Below are 7,536 nucleotides of genomic sequence, written 5' to 3'. Positions count from 1 at the left end.
CTGAGCCCCGCGGGTGAGACCGGACATCCTCAGAGACACTGGGTGGACAGGGACGGGGGCAGCTTTGGAGGGAAGTGGACTGGAGCTAGTTCCACCGCGAAGGGCAAAGGCCTCCCAGGATCTGGGGCTGGCAGGGCAGCATGAGCCCGGAGAGCAGCCCGGGACCTTGGGGTCCTGGAATCACCCAGCTGCACCCCCACCTTGCTGAGATTACAGGCTCTGAAGGCCCTGGGGCGCTGGCCTTGCCACTTCCTATCCGTGACCTTCGGCAAGTGACCTAACTCTTCCTAGGCTTTTCTGTCTTCGTGATGACACCCGTGCCTCCCAGATGGCTTACGAAGGCTGCATGAACATGCGCGAAGGGCTTGGTGTCCTGCCTGGCGAGGCGCGAGCGCTCAAGGAATTTCAGCCGCTATTAACGTTTGCGAAAGCAGCGTCTACATGTCTGTCCATCTGCCCACCTGTCCTTTCATCCATCTGTAAGTCCATCCGTCGGCCTGTCCTTCATCCATCCATCCTTTGAGAAGGAGCGTTCACCGAGCCCTGCCTGTATTCTAGGCCCTCTCGGTGCCGGCCAGTGGGGTTCTGAGATGAAAAACAACACCAAACAATTAAAACGCGCAGCTCTCGGCTCAGGGAGCTCACGTGTGCGTTGCGGGGACTGATGTGTGTGTCCGATCAGGACACTGTCGGGGACCGTGTGAGACGGGCAATTGGGGAGGACTTGGGGAAGAGGCGCTTCTGGGGTCGGGACCAGGTTAAGGCGCTAACAAGGGACGGGCTAGCACCGAGGAAGCCATTGCCACCCTCAGGGGACAGAGGACGAGAGGAAGCAGCAGTCACGGAGCCCTGCCAGAGCTGTGGCTGCGGAGAGCAGCCACCCACACACAGAGCTGTGGCCTTAGGAGGAGGAAGCCAGCGGGGACTCACACCGACCTCGCCCTCCTCCCCGCTCCGTCCTTTGCTGGCGCCTGACCTGGCCTGAGCCACCCAGACTCGGGGCAGAGGGGTCCAGCTGAGAGCTAGGTGGAGGGGGCGGATGGGGACAGGGCCTCTCTGAACACCCACAAGCTCTGTTAATAGCCTGGAGCGGCATGGAGGGAGGCCCCAGCTTCTGTGGGATCACAGCGGAGGGCCTTTTAAGTGCTGGCGGGAGGTGACGAGGGCTTCCTGGCGAATGGAAGCTGGAATCCAGCGATGCGTGCGAGCTGTCCAGGCAGAGGGGAGGCAGCCAGCATCCCTGCCCGAGAACTGCGTGAGCACGGAGGCTTCGGGGCGAAGCACGGAGAATGGAGGGAAGGGTGGGGCGTCAGCATGGCTGTTTGTCTGCAGGGGGAGGGGGCACGGGCCCCCTGAGTGGGGGAGCGCATGTGGGGGTCCTAGGGCAAGCGGGGGAAGGGCTGGGGTCAGACCCTGGTCTCAGAGGCTGGCCAGGCCTCGTCCCGCCTCCAGGGCTGCATTTCCCAGCTGCAGCAGGTTTTGAAAAATTAATTTTTCATGACACAAGTAAGCCCTAAATATATTCTCCTTGTCAAAAATGCAAGCAGTGTGGATCCATCAACGCGGCCGCACAGCCTGCCCCGCGCCCGGGGTTCGGCGTGTGACTTCCAGTTCTTCGTGTAGTTGTTCTCAAAGGCGATGATTTTGCCTTCCAGGGACGCTTGGCAATGTCTGGAGACATATTTGATTGTCGTAACTGGGCGTTGGTGCTACCGGCATCCGGGGCGGGGTTGGGGGGGGGACCAGGGAGGGCACGAAACATCTTGCAATGCACAGGGCGGCCCCGATGATGAAGAATGACCCGGCATGAAATGTCGGCTGTGCTGAGATCCAGACATTCTGGTCGAGGCTGGGAGTTCTTAACTGTTTTTTTTTTTCCCCACTATCTTCCTCCTAAAGAGTATTTTTAGACATTTCCCCCTCTAAACACACCCCCTCTTAAATGAAGTATTTTAACACTATCGATAAGTTACTTATCTGCTTATGTGCTCTACGCATATCCGTGCTTTATATATAAGAAGGGTAGGATTTCTTAGGCGCCCAGTCATTCATTTTTGACCTGTTAGTGACCATGTCACCACCACGGGGAAGGCGGGGTGTGGCCACTGGCACAGGAGCCGCGCTGTGTGTGCATTTGAATACAGACAGCACCGTGTCGCACAGCGTTCTGCGACACAGTTTTCCAGGGCAGAGATACGTTTTTCCTTTCTGCTTTTGGTTCAGCACAATATTCTATCTCATGACGCTGACAGTATAGTCAACCGTTTTTCTTCTTAAGAACATTTAGGCTTTCCCAATATTTCCCCTTGAATGCAAACAATGCTGCAGAAATCTATGTATCATTTTAATTAAACTCTCCATTTTGACATAATTGTAGATTCACGTGCACCTGTAGGAAACAATACGGAGAGATGCCGTGTGCTCTTCTCCCAGTTTTCCCCAATCATAATGTCTTCCAAAATTATAGCACAGCATCACAATCAGGATGTTGACCTTGATACAGTGGAGATACAGAACATTCCGTCAGGGCAGTCCCTCATGTTGGACTTACTTACTAGATCTAGTTTGTTTTTTTTTCTTTTTTGGTAGATCCCTTGGAATTTTCTCTCTATATAATCATGAATTGTGTAAATATCGTCAGTTTTATTTATTCCTTTCTGGTCCGTATACCTTTCATTTCTTTTTCTTGCCTTATCGCACTGGCTCAAACATCTAGCACTCTGTTGAATAAGAGAGTGATGAGGTCAGACATCCTTGCCTTGTTTCTGATTTGGGAAAACACACCATGGCCTTCCACCATTAAGCATACTGTTAGCTGTCGATTCTGTGTAGATGCATTTATGAAGTTGAGGAAGTTCTCCCATTCCTATTTTTTTCTGGGCGTCCTGATCATGAATGGATGTTGAATTTTGTCAGATACCTTTTTGCATCAATGGACACACCATGCGATTTTTCTTCTTTAGTTTATTAATATAGTGAGTTACATCGATTGACTTTTCAAATATTGAACCAATATTTGGTCACGGTAGATAATACAATAATAACTTTTCATATATTGAAAATTCTGCTTGTTAATATTTTGTTAATGATTTTTGTGTCTATATTCATAAAGGTGATTGGTCTGTGGAGTTTTTTCTTTCGTATTGTCTGTATCTGATTTTGGTATTAGGGTAATATTAGCTTTATAAAATGAATTGAGAAGTATCTCTTTTTTAATTGTCTGGAAGAGATTGTGTAGAATTGGTGTTAATTTTTCTTTAAATGTTTGGTGGAATTCTCCAGTGAAGACATCTGGTGTCTATATTCATAAAGGTGATTGGTCTGTGGAGTTTTTTCTTTCGTATTGTCTGTATCTGATTTTGGTATTAGGGTAATATTAGCTTTATAAAATGAATTGAGAAGTATCTCTTTTTTAATTGTCTGGAAGAGATTGTGTAGAATTGGTGTTAATTTTTCTTTAAATGTTTGGTAGAATTCTCCAGTGAAGACGTCTGACCTGGAGATTTATTTTTTGGAAATTTCAAAACTATGAATTAAATATCTTTAATAATCGTAGGGCTGTTCAAATGATCTATTTCATATTTGGTGAGTTGGGGGTCGTTTGCATTTTTCAAAGAGTTGATCCATTTTATCTACGTTGTCAGATTTATGCAGGTGGAGTTGTGATATTCTCTTTTGATGTCTGCAGGGTCTGTGGTGGTATCGCTGGTTTCATTCCTGATATTAGTAATTAGCGTCTTCTCTCATTTTTCCTTTGTTAATCTCACCAGAGGGCTGTCAATTTTATTGATCTTTTCAAGGAACCGGTGCTTTGTTGCATTGATTTTTATTTGTTCTACCGTTTTCAGTTTCATAAATTTCTGCTCTTATGTTTCTCATTTTCTTTACTTTCCTTGCTTTGGGTTTATTTCACTCTTCTTATAAGTTCTTGAGGTGGGAGCGTCGATAATCGATTGGAGATGTCTTCTCTCCTCACGTATGCACATAGAGCTATAAATTTCTGCTGTTTTAGTTGTGCCCCCAATGTTGATAGATTGTTTCCACTTTCGCTTGGCTAATTTTTGGATGCCTTTTGAGACTGCCTCTTTGACCCATGCATCATATAAAAGTGTGCTGCTTACTTTCCAAACGTTTGGAGAGTTCTGCTATCTTTTTATTATTGATTTCTAGTTTGACTCCATTGTGTTTGGAGAGCATACTCTGTATGTATGATTTCAACTGTTTAAAAATCTTTTGAGTTTTTTTTTTTTTTTTGTAATGGCTTAGGATATGGTCTGCCTTAGTGTATGTTCTGCGGGCGCTTGAATGTGTATTCTGCTGAATACACTGAGTAGAGAGTTCTATAAATGTCAATTAGATTTTATTTATGGCAGTAGCGTTCTTTAATATCCTTGCTGACTTTCTGCCTACTGTTCTATCTGGTATTGAGAGGCTGTGTTGAAGTCTCCAGATGTAAGTGTAGATTTGTCTTTTTCTCCCTTCGGTTTATCAAGTTTCGCTTCATTATTTTGCAGTCGTGTTTTTTTGGTGCACACACATTTAAAATTGCTGTCTTCTTGGCAGACTGAGCCTCTCATCGTTATATGAAGTTCTTCTCCATCTCTGGTCATTTTCTTGGTTCCGAAGTCACTTTATCTGATATTACTATCACCAGTGCTGCTTAATTTAGAACATTCGAGAGGAGAAGGACAATGCCCTGCATTTACCCGCATTTTTGCTCACCGTGCCTTTCTCATCTAATATTGCAAGGTTTCGTTGACCATTTCCCACCCGATTAGAGAACTGTCTTTAACCGTTCTTCGAGGGGCCCTTTGCCGTTGTCTGTTTCTCTTAGTTTTCCTTTATCTGTGATGTGTCGATTTCCCTTTCATTCCTGTTTTAGGTGAGGCACCCCTTGTTTGACCTCACAGATTGGAAGGACCTTGTCAGCTTACAATCCCTTATTTTTTATTTTTTACGCCCACAGCACCTGGTCTTCCTAGGTGGTCTCCCATCCAAGTACTAACCAGGCCCGACCCCGCTTAGCGTCCGAGATCAGACGGGATCGGGCGTGTTTGGGGTGGCATGGCCGTAGACCATTCATGGTTTCTGGTCACCAATCTTCTGTCATTAAAATAGATTTTCCTCTGTAGGTAAAGTGATTTCCCTGACGTCATTCCTATGTCATGCGCAGGGCTTGGTCAGCTGCTTGGTGTATGCGTCTGGCCCGGTCTGGGAGGCTTCCAGCCATTATTTCTTCCAGTACCTTTTCAATCCTGCCCTCTTTTTCTTCTCCTTCTGGGACCCCAATGACATGAATATCGGATCCTGGTTATAATCTCACAAAGCCCTGAGGTTCCATTAATTCTTTTTCAATCTATTTTCTCTCTGCTGTTCAGATCGAGTCATTTCTATTGTTCTATTTCCGAGTTCTCTGATTTGTTCATCTGTCCTCTTTATTCTCCTGTTGAGCTCATTTATTGAGGATTTAAAAAAATTTCCGTTATCGTATTTTTTAGTTCTAAATTTTCCATCTGATTTTTTTTTTATAGTGTTCCCTTTGCCGAGGCTTTCTGTTTATTTGCTCAACTTTGTGTTTTGCAGTTGCTTCCGGCACGTTTATGATTGCTTGTTGAAACATTTTTAGGATGGCTGCTTTAAAATCTTTGTTGTCTGATTCTCACATCTATGTCACATTAGTGTTGGCATCTGTTGATAACTTTTCTCATTCAGCGTAAGATCTCTGTGGTTCTTGGTATGACAAATCATTTGACTGAAACCTGAAAAATTTGGGTATTATGCCACGAGACTCTGCATCTTATTTAAACCTTCTATTTTAACCGGCTTCTGAAATTTCTCTGCCAAGGTAAGTGGGCGCTGCCTTGTTACTATCAGATGCACGTGGAGCCCAGATGCCCCGTTCAGCCTCCGTTGACCCCTGAGATGGGGGGAGCTTCTCATGACTGCTGGGTGGGTGTGGGGATTCGGGCTCCCTACGTGGCCTCTGCTGGCACCATGCACACGGGGCGGGGGGCTCATTTCTGCTCCCTGCTTGGACTCCTTTAACATCCCTGGGGGGCGGGATAGAGGCACGGGCACCTCCTTATAGCCCGGTGAAGGCAGAGTTCTAGGCTCCCCACTTCTTTGCTGGTGTGGGCGGTTATCGTCTAAAAGTTTTCTGTGTTTCTGGCTTGCCCGCCGCCCCTTTTTCTTTGGTCTGTGCCTGCTGGCATTTCTCGGTTGCTGGCTTCTTCAGCTCCAAGTCCGGGATGGACGAGACAAAAAGAAAACCCAAAAACTCACCGCTGTGTTGTTTCTTGGGTCCTGAGTTTCCTCGCCAGTCTACCATCTTGTCTCGCCTTTCGGAGTCTTTTAATATTTGGTTTATACGTACTGTCTAGAGGTTTTAGTTGCACTTAACAGGAGGAATAGGGAAAAGGGCATCGACTCCATCCTCCCGGAAGTGCGAATCCTCTTGTATCCATTGTGTTCTTAACATTTCTCCTTGTACAGACGTGAGGATTTTTTTTTAGGGTAGATACGTAGAATGGCATTTCTTGGTCATAGGCTGTGCATTTTACGTTCTGACTTGCCTTCCAAGATGCAGCGTCAATTTCTACTCCCACTGGCAGGGCACGTGTGTACCCCTTTGCCCCCCAAACTCTTGTAATATGTACCATGGTCAATCTTTAAAAATTTTACCAACTTGGGTGAAAAAAAGCCACACCTCATCGTTTTTACTCTGCAATGTCTTTGTTTCCGAGTGAAGGCAAACATCCTTTTTATAGACTTATTGATCGATTACATGGATGTTGCATTCTCATGATGGGAAGAGACAAAAAGCGAACAATTAGAGTGGCCAGGCAGTGTCAGAGAGTCGTAATATTATGGGAAAAACAGAACAGGGTAGTTGATAAGAGTGTAGGTGGTTCAAGGGATTTAGGGCTCGTCGAGGAGGGAGGTATGACCACGAGAGGTAGTGACACAGGCTCTGTCGGGCGGTGTCGGACCAGGTCACATAGGAGGTGAAGTCCCTCATAGCGGGAGTCTGTCCCGAGGCTTACGGTGAGGGTCCCACATCCAGAAGGGGACTCCTTGGGGAGAAGGGGACCAAGGACGAGGCTTAGGTGTCCCGGTGGTGTCCCCCAGCAGCCTGGCAGAGGCCTCTGGGCCGGAGAACCCTAAGCACTGGTAGCAGCTTGGGGTTTTAGAACCATGGCCCCTAACTATCTTATCAATGGTCAGCTGGTGTTGGTGTAGCTTTGTGGAGTATGCAAAGCAGGCAGGCCTTAAGTGACTAAAAATCTGTTTGCTTGGGCTATTTTTAAAATAAGTGGATGTGTAAAATTCGAGTTTGGCGCTGGCAGGCTTCTGTGCCAACCGGTCTCAGCCTGCTGTGCAGAAATGCCCCAGAGCCGGTTCTCAGGGGCCGGCGCTCGTTTGTGTAATGAGATCTCAGGGGGGTCACTGAGGGGCCGTGAGAGGGCTGCTGAGGATGGGATGTCAGGCAGAGCTTCTCCGAAGAGGTGACATTCGAGGTGATAACCTGAGGAAAGG

The 7,536-nt window shown here is 46.8% G+C and overlaps 1 non-coding gene across 1 annotated transcript; it reads right to left on the bottom strand.

The window, feature by feature from the left end:
* Positions 1-4,957: 4,957 nt before the first annotated feature.
* Positions 4,958-5,076, bottom strand: LOC112475375. Its single transcript, XR_003044675.1, has one exon. It is a non-coding gene; the product is annotated as a 5S ribosomal RNA (ribosomal RNA).
* Between the last annotated feature and the right edge of the window lie 2,460 nt (positions 5,077-7,536).

This window comes from Pteropus alecto, unplaced genomic scaffold, assembly GCF_000325575.1.
Source record: "Pteropus alecto unplaced genomic scaffold, ASM32557v1 scaffold40, whole genome shotgun sequence".
Taxonomy (NCBI): domain Eukaryota; kingdom Metazoa; phylum Chordata; class Mammalia; order Chiroptera; family Pteropodidae; genus Pteropus; species Pteropus alecto.
Note: the sequence above shows the minus strand (reverse complement) of the source record. Positions and strands in the feature narration are given on the sequence as shown.